Genomic DNA, 19,583 nt, shown 5'->3' with positions numbered 1-19,583 from the left:
CAATGGCCATACCTGGCCCAGGGAAGAAAGCGAGCACTTGGAAGAACAGAGAGAGCTCCCAGTTTAACTACACAATTGGCCTCATCTGGAAATCTAAGTTCAGAGATCTACACCTTGGCTTGGTCACCCGGAGAAACTAGACTTTTCAGGGCCTTTGCTGTAGCCTGAGCTGAGGGACAATACAGCTCGATAGCGCAATATTTACTGCGGTACTGGGGAATTGATGACGCTTCTGAATGTTGAAGTAGGATGGAATAGTGGAGGATGGTGATTTTCCTGCAAATGGGTGGATAATCTTTTTTGGCTAAAAGGCTTTTTTCAGCATTTAAAGCAGCAGGATCTTCCTTGTCACTTGTGCCCCCAAACAGGAAGCCTTTGCTGCTAAGAATAGCGCATACAAGTGCCTGCTGTGCTTGTAGTCATGTATTTCAAGGAGAAATGTTGATGAGTTAAAAGCTCTGAGGATCTTTTCTGTGGCCCTGTGGACCTCACAATTTATGTTCATAGGAAAGATTCCCAATGTCTTGCATTTGACTAAAGTGACTGAGTGAGATTCCCCATGTATTCATTCAGGTCAGGGAGAGAGACTTCTGCCAGCTTGGATCCTGGGAGGAATCCCCCTCTGATCCCTGAAGTTAGATTAAGCGACTCACTGCAGGTTGGAGTCTCGCTGAATAGTAAGTGGAGCTGTATTCTTCTTACCTCCCTGTCCCCTCTTCAGTGCCATTCTAAGAAAAAATGCGATGCTGCTTGAATAATGGAGAGGTTTCCTCAGATATGACCCAGGGGATGGGACTGTTAGGTTTTGGGCTGGAAGGTGCACCGCTCTTGTAAGCAGCATCATTGCTCTGCTGTGAGGCTGCAGCAGTCATCAGTGAGATTCTGCTGGGTGACAGTAAAATACTACCCACATCTCAGAAAACCAGAAATTTGTTTTGAAAAGTGGCATCCTTGCAATGCATCAAACCAAATGATCTAAGCCAAGTCTGGGGCTGAGAGTAGTGTGGTGATTTCTCAGAAAGTGAAAGGCAAGGACTTGGAAAAGAGGTTTCAATCTGCAGGTTCAGAGTAAACTGTGTAAAGATGAGGTTATTTGGAGTGCAAATCCATACTGTGTGGTCTGAGCTCAATGCACTGAACTCCAAACCTGGGGCTGTTCTCCTGGGGACTGTCCAGCTGCACTCCAGAGAGGTGACTGCAAATTCTGCAGAGCCCTGGGCAGTCTTTAAACCTGATAGCATGGACTCTGACAGCACTGGAGCTGCAATCACTCTGGCTGTGTTTGCCAAGGATTTACCTGGAGCCCTAGGCAGCTCAGAATTTTTGTCTTACCTATTGCAAGGAGGTTAGATAGCAGCTCAGAATGACAGTGAAGAAAGTCCATGTGCACAGGGTATCTTGCTGCCTCAGCTGTTGGTGAAGTCGTGGGGTCTTTGGGGTTGGTATTAGTCTGGGATACTACTTCCAAATGTGGGGTTAGGCATGTCTTGATTGGATGCTTCATGTTGCTGGCACACTTGCAGCTGCATCATTTGGGCATTTGGCATCATCTGGGCTGTGACAGTCTCATGTGCCTGTGCTTCACGGTTTCAAGGGGCGAAAGACTTGTGTGGTGTGGGGATCATATCTAGGGGAGAGAGGGGGAAAAAGCCTAATAAAGAAAGAACTGAGCAGCCTGGATCAGTTCTATGAAGAATGCAAAACAAGCTTGGGCTATCTCAGGGTAAGCTGCACTCGTAGTGCCTCTTGAACCCATGTCCTGTTATTGTTGGTGTGGAACATAAGGGTCTGGGCCAATGAAAACAAGGAAGGCGGCTTGACAGACACAGATTTTATCTTTTGAGATTCGTCATGACCTTTCTAGTGTATAATAAATAAAGTTGACTCAGGAATTGGCAAGTGCCCTATAACATGCAGTCCTGGTGTTGGGACTCGGCAGAATGTTCTGCTTAGCAATGCACTCTGTTAGCTTTGTTTGCCAAGTTCCTATTTTGGAGGTGTGCTGAAGGGCTGAACAGTGGCAGATGCTGAAAGCCTTCTGCAGGCAGGTGCACTGGACCCAGCATCTCTGGCCATGCTGATCCAGGCTGGATGAAGGTCATTTTGAATCCATGCTGATACAACCCTTTGCTGCTGGGCCAGAGAAGGAAAAGGAACATCTTGCAAAGTAAGAACGCTGTTTGCAGTGGGGTGAATTCTGAGGCAAGGAGGACTTCCATCATTTTGCATTACTTTATAACCCTTCAACCATTTCCGTCAGCATTGAAAAGTATTGTTTCCTGTGGTAATGTCTTCAGAGCAGCCCTGCCATGCGCACTGGGTCCTGTGATATTAAACATCTCCATCATCCAGAGGATGTGGCCAGTTCTGCAGGCTGATGGGAATGGTAGGTGTGAGACTTGCCTGCTGCCCGGTGAATCCCTGCCGGACCATCTCTGAACTGTGGCTGTGAGCAATCGGTCAGGTTTTCTGAGCTAGCCCTGGTGTCAGGGGCTGATACACAGTGCTCCTCTGAAGACAACTGGGATTCATTTGCTGCTGAACTGAAGCTGTTCTGTGATAGCAACATATCAGACTGTGAAGTTATTCTGCAGAGCCAAAATGCACTGGGAAGAAAGGGATGAATGTGTGTGTTCCCAGCTCCAGAGAGACCATGGGGGGAGAGCTGCAGTCAAATCACAAAGATTATGGCCGTATCAAATGCAGAGCCTCAGGAGGGGAGCACTCAGCACTGGCACTGAGGTGCTGGGTGGGCTGCATGAGCACTCAGCACCTTAAAGTAAGGGACAACTGGTTGCTTCATTTCTGAGGTGCCTGCCATTTGGGAGCAGGCCAGTATTCCAAGTGTTTCCTGCCTTTCTTTATATTCATGCCAAAAGCACTAAGAGAAATAGGGTGGAGACAAAAAATCTCAGACCCTCCTCAAGATGATCCTCTAATTCCAGAAGGATCAAAATGCTAAAGGTTGCATTAGAAAAACAGAAATAGTCTTTTCTCCCACCATTGGTAACTCAATGCCACAACTAAAGCTGAGAGTCAGCTGCTTGTTCTACAGCTGTGTCCTTTCTGAATTCATGAGAAATAGCATTTTGATTTCCTTCCAGAGGAAATATACAGTAATATCCCGAACTTGCACTGAGGCCTTCCAGTCTGCAGAACTAACCCATGTAACGTTCATCTGCAACTGAATTAAACCCAAGATCCTTTTTTCCTTATGGATTGAAACAATGCTTGGGAATCAAGGCTTTTCATAACAAATCTTTACATCCTGCTTTCTCTGAGCACTTGCTTCCCATGCCAGTTCCCTCCTGTCCTAAGTTCTCCGTTTGCAGACAATCCCACCTTTGCAGTATGCAAGACCCAGGCAGCACAAAAAGTTTAAGATGCTGGGGCTGTCTGTCCCTTTCCCATGGTTCAGCACTACCTGGACTTTCAAAATAATAATAATTTAAAAAGTGTGGCATCAATATTCCTGTAGATTTTCACTTTAGGGGGGCTGGGGGTGCTCTCTGCAGGCTAACAGCAGTCTCTGATTCCCTTGCAGGGGGATCTTTAGATCAGCGTTTGGTCTGGAAGCACCATGTGGGACATGATCCTCCCAGGAAGAGTTCAATGCTTTCCTTCCCATCAAAAATATGAGGCTGCGTTCTGGGAGTCAGGATGTCAGTGACATGGATGACACCGAATGCTGAAGCCTACATGTGAATTAGGTCTTGGAAGAGGCTGCGCTCCGACTGCTGCGTGGACACGTTCGCGCTCTCCGAAGGGAGGTCCTTGCGCACGTAGCCACGTGTTTGGTGTTTTCCAGGTGGCTGCGTTCTCTCTACGCCGGATGTATGCCAGTGCTGTAAAACGTGTGTCCCTCTTCTGCTTCCTCAAGAGATGCATCTGCTGGTGTCAGCTTCCAGGTAGGACACACAGGAACCTGCTCTCTTTCAGTGTCTGTGGCCTTTGCCCTCTCCTGGTAGTCAGGCATCCTAAGGAAATCAGAAGTGACCTAAGGCTGTTTTTGCTGAGCCTTGGTCACTGCTGCAGATGGAGAAGTAATGGCAGTTTTCCAGCAGGTGAGACCCTCCAGGCCAGATAGCCAGACAAGAAAAATAAACACAGGAAATAGCATCCATGCAGTAAGATAACAGAGAAACGAGAGGCTGGGAGAGCTTTCTGCTGTGTGTCAGGGGACACGCAGAGCTTGGAGCTCTCTACCAGGAGCAAGTAAATGTCAGGCCTTAACATGAAGGAAGGAATTACATTCTGGATGGAGAGGAAAGCAGAAAAAAAGGAGTTTCTGCTTTGGCCAGGCAGAGCAGTGGTTGCCCTCTAGGGATGGGGTCTGTGGAACAAAGATCTTGGGCCTTTGGGGTGGGTTCGTGCTTGCTCAGGGCAGGGGTTGATCAGTCTCCACCTGAATGTTACTCTCATCTTTCTGTCCCAAAAGCAGTTCTGAAGGTCACTGTGTTGGTGGACACTATTGGTCTCACCTCTAAAACCCATTCCCCAAGGCCCTGTTGGCCTCTGCTGTGCCCCGTTCCCACAGATCCTGGGGGTTTATCAGAGCTTTATCCCCGGTGGTTTGGCTGGGTGGTGGTGTGGTGAGGCATCTGCTGGCTCCATCCTGCGCTCAGCAAGATGGAGAAGCCACCTGTGGTGCCCAAAATAGCCTCTGCCTGGGCAACCCAATCCAAATGGTGTTGATAGTGGTGGGGGATTCCCATGCCTCATAAAGAGGCTTTTGTTGGGAAGGATCTAAGCAGAGCTCCAGGCCTTGCCAGCTGTGGAGAGGAGCAGATGGATCTGCAGTATAAAAATAGATTGAAACAGACTTGTTCTGCCTCCTTTCTTCGCCCATACAGTCCCAGAGGTGCCTGGTCATCTGAACCAGAGCAGGGAACTGGGTGCTTTGCAGCTGCCAGTCCGCCTGGAGCCCATTAGCTATTGTCAGAGACAGGAATTTATCTCTCTTCAGTCCCATTCCCCCTACAGCTGCCATGTGGACAATCTTGTTTGCACACAGCTGCTGGCAGCATGTTACATCCCATTTCCCTGGGGCAGTGCAGGCAGGAGAGTGGGGCGTTTCTGTGAGACGCTGTGTTCCCAAACTCTGCCATTCCTTGCCATGAGTCTGCCTGTGTCTTCTCCATGAGATCTCTGTATGGCACCTGAGGAAGTGCCTTGAAGTCATGTCAGTTTGTCATGGGCAGAGGTTTCAACTGGTTGATGAGTAGATTTTGCAGATCTGTGTATTGCACATGGAAATCTCACCTTTTTTTTTTTCCAACCCTAGCTACAGGGAGAATGTTTTGGAGCTCTTTGATCTTCACTGCTGCTGCAGGTGACTTGACTGCTTGTTCCGATGCTGTAAGTTCACACCAAAGCTCTGTAGCTAAAACATCCCCCAAGTGCACCTGAGGCTCACTGAACCTAGTCACTATCCCTGGTCTCCCAACCTTGAATTTTGCACCATGTGGATGAAAATGGGATGTCCCCCATGGGTGGCTCCTGGCCAAGGTCATCCTGGCACTTTCCATCAAGGCTTAGAGATTTTCCAGCTATAGAATATGATTCTATTGCTGTATGAAAGGAATTTGAAGCTGCACCAGTATTCAGAACAGACTGGATCTGGTCCCTCTGTGTTGTGCCTGCAGAGCACTGCCAGCCCTTCAGTCCTGAAGGTGTGTGCTTGTATTCAACCCCCTCCACCGCTTCTTGCTTGGCATCCCCACTCCATCCCCTCCTGCTAACTGAATAAGGATCACATGGATATTTCCTGGATGAGCTTTTGTAACGCACTAATTCGATACACTCAGGGCATCTTCCTGTAATGAACGTTCCTGAGGTAATTGAAGGTGAGGTTGCATGGGTGAGGGGGAGAACAGGGCAGGACTGCTGGCAGAGGTAATTGGAGGAACAGAAAAAAACCCTTTTGTTCCTGTAAATCCCGAGTTTGTTGTGTCTCTCTGCACTCCCTGTCTACCCAGCTTCTACTTGTGCCATGTCTTGAAGGTGGCTCCACTCTTCTTTTCCTTTTTTTTTTTTGAGGTATTTTTTTCCATTTCATCTTATGCGTCTGTTCTGCTGCTTTGTTCTTTTGGCTTTTCATTTCTTTGCTTGTTTCTTCCCCTCGATGTTCTCCTGCTTCCTGAGAAACTGATTGCTGCAGTGTGTGAAGGAGAGGCACTGGCCATATCTGTCTGCACCAGCACCCTGTTACATTCATAGAATCACAGAACGACTTGGGTTGGAAGGGACCTTAAAGACCATCTAGTTCCAAACCCCCGCCATGGACAGGGATGCTGCCCACTAGATCAGGTTGCACAGGGCCTTGTTCAACTTTTTGGAATATTCCAGCTGATCCTCTATGTCTTTGAGGGACCCATATAGGAGCAAGAAAGGGAGAGGGAGCAGGGAACAGCACCACTGGGAGAAACCAGCTCAGAGACTGAGAAGCTGGGTGAAGAGGGGGTGTGGAGGCAGGCAGGGCCATCTCGAGAAGTTTCCAAGAGGCAGCAGAGCACGGCTGTAGAGGTAACTGCTCCTTTGCTTGATGCTTTGCTCCTTCCTGCCCTCTTTTTTCCTGCCTTTCACCCCAAAATCACATCTTGAAAGATGTAAAGGAAAAAAAAAAAGGTACCAGCTTGAAAGCACTCGTCAGCCCTTTCTGGGAGGCTCCCCATGCCACAGCAGCCCCAGCACCCCCGTGGTGCCATTTTCTGCTGTGTCCATGACTCCTACCAGCTGCCCTCCCCGTGCTCCCTTCCAGCTGCCCACTGGTGCAGCTGTGTCCGTCCCACCAGCACATGCCAGTCTCAGTGGATCCTTGTTCCCAAAAATCAGGGTGAAGTCAGCTCAGAAGATGGCTTCCTCCTAGCTTTCCAGGTGCTACTACACCTTAAATCTTCAGTACACCCACTTTTCCTTTACATATGCAGCTTTTTAGCCAAAGGAAGAGGCGGCACATTGGTCAAGCGGAGAGAAGGCCGCCGGCCTGGCTCCTACGACAGTTTCTGTGTGGGACTGCTCTCCTCAGGCACAGACCCGTGCTCAGTAGGTGCTGGGAGCCAGGAAGCAGCAGCAACACTGAGCTTTTCCACTGATTTGCAGCATTTCCTTCGGCTTGTCTGGGGGGCAGAGAAGGGCTGTCCGAAGGGCTCATCTTCTTCTAAGCAGGATTGCTGGACTTGCAGTGTAGAAGCTATTGCTCTGATGTTGGAAGCACATGGTGACGGACAGGTAACTTCTGGGGACTGGGTTTCTCCTCACAGATCTAGAAGCTCTGGGCTGCCAGAACCGCAGTCACCGTGCTACCAGTGATGTGCCAGTGAACAGACTAGGAAGCATCTGCCGTGTCTTTCAGTAGTGCAAACTTGACATTTCACCCCTGCCTGTTTCTTTCTTTAGCTCCTTAACATTTGGTATTTACAGCGATGTTTTGGTTACTAACTTGATTGGAATCAGCTCCCACAACGCCCATCTCGTCTCCAGCGATTGTCCAGAGAGGTCTCCCAGCCTCACGGGGAGCTCGGTGTCACACCCACGTGCAACAGATGGGAGGCCGTCACAGGACAGAGGTGGGAGGCAGCCGCCTTCGGGATTATCCAGCAGCATAGCAGAAAAGTTAAGACCAAAACCAGCGGCTCCAGGGCACAGTCCAGGCCTCTCTCCTGTCTCTGCATCCCCAGCAAAACTCCAGATTCAAACCAGAATCTGAACTAAGCTGCTTTGATAGCTGTTTCCTACCTGTGCCTGATGGTGTGGGCTGTTAACAGCCAGGCTGTACAGCTGGGGAAACAACTTCCAGAATGTGGCCCTTCTTAAGCCCCGGATTTGGGCATGTAACTTGGTGTAAGAATTCAGCAGTGTTCGTATTTGCTGAGAGTCATTTCTAACTTCTCTTTGGTTGTAGGACTCTGCCAGGTTTAAGTCCGATGCTTGAGGGGGAGGACAGAGAGCACAGAGAGCTCCCTCTGCTGTCTGTGGACTTTCAGGTTCCCAACTAATTTGGTCCCCACTATCGATCGAAGAGTCCCTGAGCAAAAAAAATTAAAAGGAGCTAGTGAAGAGATGACATCATCTGAGCCAACCAAGTCACAAGTAAAGGATCTGATGAGCTATATAATGGGCAGAAAGCTTTGAAAGTGTATAGTCCCACTCAGATTAAATGTTTTGCCAGGGTGGAGATGACTTCGGAAGCTGTTCAACCTATAGATCAGTCTGTAAAGGACCTACATCAAATGCAATTGTTGCTGATAATATGCAGGGCCTGATGCATCTCACAACACCTGTGAGTAGCTCTGCTGGCTTCTGTGGCACTGTGGTCACAACCTGTGTGTGACCGCGACTTCAGGTTTGTACCCAGCCAAATAAACCATCGAGAAGGGATGATCATTGCTCTTTTGGTGCTCAGCAGAGGATGGACTAAGCAGGGCAGGGAAACTCATGCAAGATGTCCATCCTGGTTAGGTAATACCTGTGCTGTGTCGTCCTGTGAGGCGAATGAAATGATGAAGTAAAATCCTGCTCAGTCTGGGGCAGAAAGCTCAGGTCTGTAAAACAGCTTGTTCTGCTGATTTCTTGGTCATTCACTTCAGGCACGTTTCCCCACTCTTAGATGAAACGATGGAAATTTGGTTGCCTTCACCAGGATGCTCCTTCCTGAGGTGACTTTACCTGACGACATAAAGTCTAAAGCCCTTGGGAGGTTCTAAGAAGTCAGGTGGGAATGGAGCAACCATGAAGGATTTTTCAAAGCAACTATGAAACCTAAGAGCAAAAGTGCCTCTAAATAATCCAGTCATACTCTGAATGTTGGGCTTATTAAGGTTACTAGCCCAGGTCCTTATTTGTTCTGGTGTAGACTGAAAACATTCTGGCTAGTTGAATGGACAGCGTCTTGCCAGAACGCACACAGCAGGGCACTTCATATTTGTGAGGCCTCCTTTTTCTTTTGTAGGCTTGTGCCTATCATTTGCTTTCTAATTTTTTTCCCCAGCTCTCCTTCTGTGTAGGACACATGTTGGAGTTGTGAAGAAGACATTTCTGTGTTTCTCAGCATAATCAATCCTTTGTTATGGTATTTCAACTAGGTGCCCCTGAAGGGTGAGCAGCTCTGGTCAGGAGCAACAGGACTTTCTTGCTCTGACTTGCTGGCCTGCCAACTCATAGAAGTGCTATTTTTCTCCACCTCCGGTTAAACTGCTAACATGTCCCAGCACGCACGAAATATGGAGGCTCAATAAACCCAGAGGGCTCACTGTTAAATGAGGTAAGTCATTCCAAGAGACCCGGAATTAGATGGTTTTCAGTGCTTCTCTGTGTTTGTCACGGGTCAGATAGTAAGGTGATGTGGCTGAACCCTCTGTAGCATGGCTGGAAGTCACTGTGCTGTGGTTCTCTGTAAAGGCTCAAGAACAGCCGCTGCGCTGCTCCCTGTGTCTGATTGATGCTGAACCATCAAAAAGATGTTTTCTGTGGGTTAAACTGAGCTCTCTGCATACAAGAAAGGAAATGATCTTCTTAAATGTTTCTTTTGCTGCTAAGTCCAGCCCTTGCTTTGCTAGCAGCTGTATGCATTGAACAAACCAAAAGAGAATACAGTTTAAAAAAAAAAGAAAAAAGAAAAGAAAATTAGACATAGAAATAAGACAAAGGAATAACAGAAAAAACAAGCATCAATTCGACAATGTGTTTGACTTTATCCAGACCATATGGAAGCTGAGAATTTTGAGCAGGCAGCTGAGAGACTAAATAGTAGTCATTTCAGAAGTTTTCTTGGAGTATGAAAGTAACTGAGGACATACTTATAGGGCAAGTGTACGTGGTGACGGAATTTCTGTCATTGGCAAATCAGACACAGGAGGTAAGATTGGGATGAGAAGGTCTAAACTAGGAAGAGTTTTATTGCCTGGGACGTGAATATTTTGTCTAATGCATAAGGAGATGGAAAGGTGAAGAAAGGCCACAGGCATACTAATTGTTTGCAAACTGCAGCATGTCATCTTTCCCTGTGCCCAATTACAGCCATTGTTTGGTGCAGGTAGCAATATGCGTGCATGTTGCATTCATCCATCTTTGTGATAGCTGGGTTAAATTGCACAGTCATTATGAATAGCATTTGAAGGCATACCCTAATTGCTACTCCCAGCCCCTGCCCACTAATCTGTGGCTCCAGGGTCCAGGCTCTAACATTTTGAAACTGTGGTCATTCAGACTTTTAGAAGAGACCAAATAATGCTGCTGCTTTTTTTACCTTTTTATTACATCATTTTGCTAAATCATTGTGTTGCAAGTAAATGTTCTAATACTGGTATTTCAAGATCTTGTGATTCAACATGACTAGAGAATAGTTCTTTGTACCTAAGAAGGGAGGAATCCTTCCACTAAGATTGTGCTTCTAGCCTTGGGGAGAGCTTCTGAACCAAAAACTACAGCTTTGTGTACACAAAGCTTTCCAGGTAGTTTAGTAGTGGTTTCTAAAGAGGTCTTGCTTACAGTGGAAAATTACACTGTTAAAAGGAAGCTTTGGAGAACTGCAATAGTTAACATGAAATTAAGCACATAATGTGAAGGGGAAGAACAGAGATAGCATGAACCCAGCAGATGTGACAGTATATTGTATTTTTGTACAAGGAATGCGAGGGCCAAGTGAATCTCGTAAGTGTTGTGGTCCTGAGGAACGACAGTTGAACTTGACACTGTTTTGCAATGCTGAGCAGCCTTTTGATATAACTGCTTCTTCCCTCCCAAAGCCCAAACATCTGGATTTATAGTGACAAAAGCAATCCAGTGAGGAAGGAAATGAAAAATGGTACCCCTGTGTATTAGCAAAGAGGCTGGGCATGGTCTGAGTCACAGCACATTGTGAGAGACATTCTGGCATCCCATAACAACTGTCCCGTCCCACAATAACATCACCAGTGCTGCTCTCCTCTGCTGGGAACTGCTGGCCTCTCTGACTGCTTCTTAACATAAACATCTTTAAAAACCCCTCTGCCATCATCTGTAAATGATGATCCACCAGCCACTTCCAATGCAAACTACTGGTATTAACCTCTTACACTCTGCCCTACTATCAGTTTATTAATTAATTTTCTATATTTTGGGTGCACATCTGTTCATTTTTACCTACCACTGCACACCTCTCTGGGGAGAACATACAGCCCATAAAAAAAAATGTACTTAGAGGGGATGCAGGAGCAGCAGAGCTAACCACTGTCTGCCTGGGACATTTCTGGGTTTTGGTGCCTCCTGCAGGAGCCATATGGACCCTACTTGCATGTCTTCACCTCTGCTTGAAGTGTACTTGAAGTGATACTATTATGCTGGATCAGGGTGAGGAGGGGAAGATGGATGGGTAGGTAAGTGTGTATGTGCCCTTTGTTGATTTTCTGATTAACACAGGAAAAGGGGGCTGTGTTAGAGGAGCTTCACAGGGCACAGCCTGGCTTGATGGAGTTTTTGTTCTTTTTTTTTTTTTTGTATTATTCAGTTCCTGGAGCTGAGCTGATGCTGGTTGTTGTCATTATGCTGGGGCCCAGGAGTAAATGAGCTGTGTCAACATGTTTGTGAGTGATTGCCTACTGTTTTCCATGGAGCAAGAGATGTAAAAGGTATGTAAGTGGGTAGTAAAACATAGGTATGAAGCCTTTGCAGGCTCCCTTCTGCTCTGGAGACTGAATCATAGTGTGTGCTGGGAGAAGGTCTATTGTAGCATTGCCTTTTGTCAAGTAGTGCCTTTTTTCTGCCATTACCAATTAAGAAAAAAATGTCTCCTTTATTGTCACCAAGTGCTAAGAATAGCCTGTCTGATCAGTTAGGTTGGATTTGGTAAGGATGCTTTGGGTTAGTGTTTTATGGGACAATGTGCTTTCTCATCTCTTCATCTGTGCAAGCCCCAGTTATCCATCACACACCTCTGCCACACTCACTCATTCCCTGTGCTTCTTTCTTCCCTTTGTGGGTGGACCACATCTTGCAGATGACTTGTCCAAGGAATATAAGTTATGTTTCTCTCCTGTTTACGTTTGTCCTGCTTGACTCTGGGGATATTCATTCCCTCACCAGTTAATTCCGAGATCCTGTGAAAATATAGGATGTGAGTTAGGTGGAAAACTCCAAGCATGCAAATGAAGAGGGCTATGTATTGTTTAATAATAATAATAATAAACATTTATTTCTGGGATTTTAAATGGAGAAGGGATCCTTGTTCAGGGTCTTTCTCACCCAGAGCTACATCTTGGAGAGGAGAGAAGTAAGAGCTAGTGATCATGCCATTGGCCAATGATTTTAAGTGTTCTGTCAGGAGATCCCACATTTATTTGGTATGGGCTCATTTGTGTGTTGACTGGTTGCCTCTGTCCCATTAGTGGTGCTTGCTCTCCTTTTCCTCTCTCCTCTCCCAGCACCTTCTGCCCCTATCAAGTTTTAAATGACATCTTTTGACTAATCCTTGCTGACAATAGCTGCTTTAGCTTGTGCAGAAGTTGGGAAGGCTCCTCAGGCATGGAATGTTCAGTCCTTGGGGTCATGGAAACCAGCCAGGAATTTCTGCTCTTCCATTCCCAGGGGCATGAAGAGCCTGCAGAGGAAAATTGAAGGTGACCATTTCCTTGGCTGAAATGTCATTGACATGAATTTGAGATGTTTTTCGAGACATTTTAAGATGGAGAGAGCAGTTTTGGAAATGGCTGATATTTCGATGAAGAAGAGGTGATGGTTTCAAATGACAGTCCAACAATATAATACAGGAAATTGTTATTTGAAAAAAGAAATCAGACAATATCTTTTTCAAGACTTCAGAGCTTTTTTTGTTGTTCTCCACTTGTTACATGCATGTGACTTGTTCCATAAGAGAAGTTAAAAGGCCAGGTATAATTTCTTGTATGTATGAATACAAAGTGTCAGGATGGGCTAAAAGTTAAGTATACGCCGTATGATCACCCAGAATAGTGTATTGCTCTGAAGGATAAAGGAGGTGAGAGTGGGACTAGAGTTGTCTCTTTTCTATAAGACTGATATCTTAACAGCTCTCATGGGAGGAAGGACATGTTCAACCTAATAGGATAATGGAATAATATGTTGAACATATCAGCTTTGACACAGACCAGCTGGTGGCTGTAGACACAAATAACATAAGGAAAACAAATTTTGAAATGTTTGAGTAAACAGCTATATGCATGCAGTGCACTGTGTGTGGGGTGCCTTTTGCGTATGAAAAAAAGATGAAAGCTTCTCTCTTTGGCTGTGGGAGGATTGTCTCACTCATTCCTGGAAAGGACTAAATTCCATCCTTAATGATATTTGGGGCTATAAATTTAGCATGGTCTTCTCATTTGGACCTACAGAACTCTGCACTGTGAGGTTGGACCAAAGGTCCTGTGTAGCATCTACTTATTAAGCAAAAAAAAAAAAAGGGCAAACAAAAAACTCTTCTACGGTTATTGTTGGAAATTTTCTCAGAAATTACTGGTACAGCTATTGCTCAGCAGGAAAATCATCTCTACCACTAAGTCCTCCACAATCTCTTCCTCTCCTTTCTGCTTCCATAAGTCTTTGTGTTTCTAATCAATCTTGTCTTCTCTCTATAACTAGCTTCAATTCCAGTCTCCCTAGACTGATGTCCAGCAATTAAATAGACTTTTTATTTCTGCCTTTTTCCTTCATAAAGACACTGTCTGAGTTTTGGAGCTCAGTGAAATAACTAGGTGGAAGGTAATTACTCGGAGCTTTGATTTCATGTTCTCTACAGAGTTCAGCAGATGCTACTTCAGCTGCTCCGTTCTATTCATGAGTGGATTATTTCCTTTGAAACTGCAAAAAACAGAAATGTACTTCTATTTCTAAATTAAAGCTCAGATCCTGATCTTTTTGCATGTCAGGCAAACCACAGCTAGTTGGTGGACGAATGCATAACCATATAGGTAGTATGGCTAGAAATAACAAGACATGAAAGTCACTATCAGTGATGCAGCTGCTAAAGAGCCTTTGAAGATGCAGAAGATGCCTTGATGTGTTGAAGAGGCCAGTTGTTCCTACCCTTGGTCACTGCAGATTCTCTTTGCCTCTCTCTGTCATTACGAATAAAGTTTTTAGCTCATGCCATTACAAGTCAGCAAACGTTTGTATGGGCTCAAGCAGAAGCATAGTAGAATGTGCTACACTCTTCATAAAAGCAGCTTCCTTCTTCCGTATTTGCCAGCAGCATGTCAGCAGAAAGTCTTGCTTTCTTTTGCAAGTACTTGCTTTGGTAAAAGGTACACTAATGAGATATACTCCATTGAAGAGTTATTTCTGGCACAGTCAGAGCTGGAAGGAAGTCAGCATTACACACACACACTCTTTGGCCTGGGAAGGTCTGAGAACCCTTTAAGTACTTGGCTCAGAAATGGTTCTCTTCCTTTTATCTAGGAGATTTTTGCTTTCCTGTTAAGTTAATTAAGCTTCTGTTTTGTCTTCCTCATGCCCTTTTGCCAACATCTAGCTTTTTCATGAAGACGCTAGTTCAATAACCATCATTTATAGAGTCAAGCTTAGGTTACTACTGTTTGTCTGCCAAGTGCAGCTGCAACTCTCTGCCCGATTTCACATGTTGCTGTAAGCCAGAGATACTGGCCTTCACTAGACATATGTGCTGTTGAGGCCTCAATATTTCCTCTCTGTGAGCTGCCCTTAAACTGTGTCACGCTGGTTGTCTTCCCGCTTTTCTGAAAGAAGGGCTTGTTTACGCTGGGCAACTGATTTTGGATTGCAGTAGAGTTAGCAGTTCAAGTGGAGTATTACTTCTGATTAGCGCTGTGTATGCATTCTCTCATTTTGAAATAAGAGGATGTTTACTCAGAAACAAATTCCAAAGCAGATTGAGTTATTTTGAAGCAGAAGTTCACAGGCTAGGTGTCAGTCCAAGTCCCTGTATATAAAGCCCCTGAATGTCCAAAATCTTGAGAAGCTGAGTTCCCGTGTGTGTGGTGGTATGCATCAACTCAAGGGACAAATTCATCTGAAGCGTTGAAGCTACCTTTCCCATTTCTTAGCAAAATCTGTGCTCCCAAATCATGTTGCAGCAGAGCAATCCCATGGTAGCTCCCTTTTTCCTTCCCTTCCCTGCCACCCAAAGCATGCTGCAGCCCTGGTTATTTCTGGTGTGTGGGAACTGTGAGTTGAATAGTTGAGGTGTTTCAGTATGGGTGAATTATAGGAGCATGGAGAATGTTCTGGTTTTGGGCCAGACCATGCAATCTATACTGGAGATCTGGTTTTGATAGTGCTTGTTTATAGGTCCAATAAGTTTTCCTGAATAATCCTAATGGTAGAAAGGGTCTCATCCTTTTTGAGGACAGGCCTTGTTATAATTTCTTAGTTCACGCCTTGAATGCCTTCCTAGAAATGCAAGATGTTGACTGTTAGTGGATGTTGTTATTCCTTTTGTGCTGCCAAGTGTGAAACCAGATTAACATAGGCCTTTATTGACTGCTGTATACAGGCTTTGATCTGAATATTCAATGCCTATCCTAGAAGTTATCCATTAAGCATTCAGCTCAGTGGGCAGGTTGAAGAAATTTCCTTGTTGAGTGGGTTTGAATAGCATCAAACCCATACAATTGAGAGCCAGACTGAAGTATCAAATCATTTGGCCAAACTTAGCCAAAGCTGTCTTGCCTATAGAGTTATAGTTTAGGGGCCATCTAACAAGCTCTCTTGAAACAATTTACTTTTTTTTTTTTCCTGAAATCCATTTCAGTGTTTTTTGGTTTTTGTTTTTGTTTTCCCTTAATGGCAGTAAGTGTCTCCTGCATTTTGCGTTGTTTTTAACTTTGATGGCTCTGAGGTAACTTTTGGGGATTACTTTACTTTCAAATCCTTAGTAGAGCTAAATGACTGAAAACTGACCTTTTCAGATTTTCGAAGAAGTTCCCACTGCTTTCTGTATGATACTCCTATCAATCCCATCAAATGCTTTTCCAAAGTTAGAGAGTTCGCATACAGCCTCAGCTCAGAGGGGAACTCCTTAAGGATGTTTAGATTAGCCATGCAATAGATTCAAACCCATCTTTCTCAAAAACAGGTTATTCATTCCTAAAGTAGATGACTGCTAATTCTGTTCTGTAACAATATCCTTGCCAGAGATCTAGTAGTATAAAAACATCACGTTCAAAGCTCTGCCTCTAGCTCCTTTTACACTACAAAATAACTAATTTCTGCAATGATTCAAACAAAAGATTCTTCTACTGTGAGAGAAAGGACATTTTCCTCTTCCAATATTATACCTAAAACTCATTCATTTTGATGTAGACTACTACCCGCTTTGATGAAGGATTAGAACGCTCTATTTATAGTAGGTGCTTAAAGACCGGGCTTCCTGGACCAGTGGAAAACAAATGCACCAGATTTTGTTCTTTTGTTCTTTTAATAAACTGTCCGTGAGGTTCTTCCCCTCCCCTCCTTTCCTGCTGGTTTACTTGCATTCTTATATATTCAGTGTTTTTCTCCTCTGTCTTTGTTCCAGTTTATCAGCAATTTACACACAGTTGTTTCCCAGACTCCATGATTTCAACAGCAAAAATAACACTGACCTTTTGAGCCCATGAGCAATCTTGATGATGGTAATTTAGCAGAAAGTTACAGTAATGAACAAGAACGCTGCTCTTAAATTTTAGATCATTAAATGTGCTTTATGAGTGTTTATTACTTTTTTAATGCACTTCCTGTGCACCAGGGAGACAGCTATATTACAGGGAAGAATGAAGTTTTTAATTGGCAAAACTGGTCAATTTGTGGATCTCTTCTAGTTTAAAGATGCATTTCCAGGTGTGATTTAGTCAAAGCAAGCAAGCAAAGTATTTCATGCTAGAAAGACAATAGTACTAACAGAAGGATTCTTCCAAAGGTAGGTTAACTCCTTAATAACTGTGAGCTGAGCTTTTCATGTTGAATTGGAGGGAGGGAGGCAAGGATGGTGACTGCAAACCTACGTTTTGCTTCCCAGACTTGGGGCTGGTTAGGGACTGCTTTGGTCCCAGGCATGCCAGAGAGCAGATGAAATGTATTGTCAACAATAAACTTCCTCAGTTCTTCAGCCACTTCCCCTTAACCAGCCTTCAGAATGGCAGGAAGCCAAGAGCAGATGACAAAGCCAACTACGTGAGGTTTATAATTTGGCTCTCATATTCCAGAGGTGATTGTACCTCTGGCTTTGGTAGTCCATGGGCAAGGCAGAGAACCCAAATGCAAATCCCAATTTTCCATCCGTATCAAAATTCTTTTCACTATTGTGGCTTAAATTTGCATACAGGCCAATTTCTAAAATTGGTAAGAATGCTTGTAAAGATTTAATTTAAGTAGAATTAGCAAAAGAGCTCTTTGTAAGCAGTTTATCTTACGGCCTCCCCCAGCAAAACCAAACCAACACAGTAATGTGTTAGTAGCAAGAAGTCATAGTATAAATGAGTGACTTCAAAACAGAGAATTTTGATTTTCCTACATCACAGCACTCCTAAAGCTTTTTTTGTATCAACCAAAGCAGGACAGAAAGGGAGTTTACTGTCTTCCTTCCTTTAGCTGTGTGTTAAGTAACATGAAGCTAGTGTGTACCTTCTCCCTATATTTTGGGTCTCCTCTCTTACTAATTACAACTTTTACTAGTTAGCCTTCACAGCCTGTTGTTTACATTTGAAATGTTTTGAATGGTGTTTGTCTGAAGATGATCGTTTTCTATCTCAATATAAATGGAGGGGATCTGTGATTGAGATGAAGCAATGTAGAGATCTATTTTGCAGTATATCAGTCCTTTATTACTAAATAAAGGCCACTAGAAAAGGAACGTGTGGAAGATCATATAAAAGGATGTTGCAGTGTCTAGAAAGCAAGCTTAGACAGACCGTCAATATCCTGTAGTCTTGCAGGACATGTCTGGATCCACGTCCACCTAAATCCCTTGATAGGTGTTAATAACAAGCAGCATGACCCTATGGATGAACTGAGACAGATCGTCCCCTTATTGCATTAGGGACACAAGTTATTTATTTAGCTGCTCTGGGGAACTGTGTGTGACCCATTTCAAGGAAAGACAGCAGAAGAAAGTGTCTGGAAACATAATTTGCATGATAGTAGCACAGTTTGTAAAAAGCTGAGTGTTTCAGAGGGAGTGTATGTACGTACTACTAACTTAAAGGAAATTCTGTCTTGGTCCTGCCTGCTGGCTCTGATATGTGTTGCTATTCAGCTTTTACTCCTATCTTGGTTTACAGTGGAATGACTTTGTTTGTTTAAATCCTTTCTCGGGTCTTTCCCAGCTTTGGCCTGAACTCTAGATATTTGGCTCTTAAATTCATTCTCCAGAGTGCTTCTAACTAATGCCAGGGTGCTATTGTGGGGTTTTACAGGAACTCTTGGGGACAGCTTTACAGCACAGAGTGTATGGACCAGTATTATCAAAACCCTATTTTAGCTCTGAGATCATATCTCTGCAGTTCAGGGCTTCATCACAGAAGCACAGAAGAACAGCTTTTTGTACTTACTACGCCTGTGTGGTCCTGAATTCTTTATCTGACTTTCTGGATCACCCTGACTGAGGGCAATAGAGATTAAAAGTGTTTTGTAGGAATTTTCCCTCATTTAAAAATACTTGTGATTCATAAAATATGTATTTTCCTCTAAACCAATTATCATAGCCTGAGTTTATACCGAAAGGTTAGGCTGTTTTGCAAAAGAATTCGTTCCTCCAGGTAATGCAGTACTGGGAAGAAGCTTAAATACAGAGCTTTGAAGAAGTCAAAACCAGAACTGAGATCTGGATTCAAGCATCATACTTAACAGATAATTGCAATGACTGTGGTGGAACATTCAGGTTTAGATCCAAGCTCTCTAATATGCTTTGTCTGGGATACGGAAGGCATCTTCCTTTATTAGGTTACTTTCCTGCTGAACATTAACATTTCGTGCTTTGAAGGTTTATTGTGTTGGCTAGAGTTATACCTTTATATACGCATAGTCCCTATGGAATAGCCTGATCTCCTTTCATCATTAGTAGTAATTCTAGGCTTGTCATTTCCTATTCACGCAGTCTGGACTTCACTGTGTTGTTGCAGGATGGTTGATACAGTGCACAGGAAATGTACTGTTTTTTCAGATCTCAACTGTTCAGGAGTATTCTTTTCAGGGGCTTCAGTTTTATTGCCATGAAGTCCACTTCCTACATGTAGCACAATTTAACAAATTACAAATAAACAAGGCACCAATAGAGAAGTCAGTGAAAGTTCACACTAAGAATAGAAACTTGAAGAGAAAAGTTCAGTTATGTGACCTTCTTCAGGAGCTGGATACAAAATAAACCTGCTGTTTTTCCCTTTAATTTGCAGCCCAGGCAGAAAAGAACTTGAATCGTTCCCAAAGAAACCCAGGCTCTTCTGTTTGTTTCTACGAATCCTCCAGAAATGCTTTATTTGTTACTTGACATCCTGAGTATGCTGATATGGGAACAAACTTACTTGGTCTAATTTCCCCGAATTTTCAGCTGATTTCTGCATCGATGTCCAGTTCAGTAATATTTAAAGATCTGCCAGCCACGAAGAGAACAAAATGTTACTGATACA

Source organism: Anser anser, assembly GCF_964211835.1.
Source record: "Anser anser genome assembly, chromosome: 18".
NCBI lineage: Eukaryota > Metazoa > Chordata > Aves > Anseriformes > Anatidae > Anser > Anser anser.
This window is presented reverse-complemented; position numbering follows the sequence as displayed.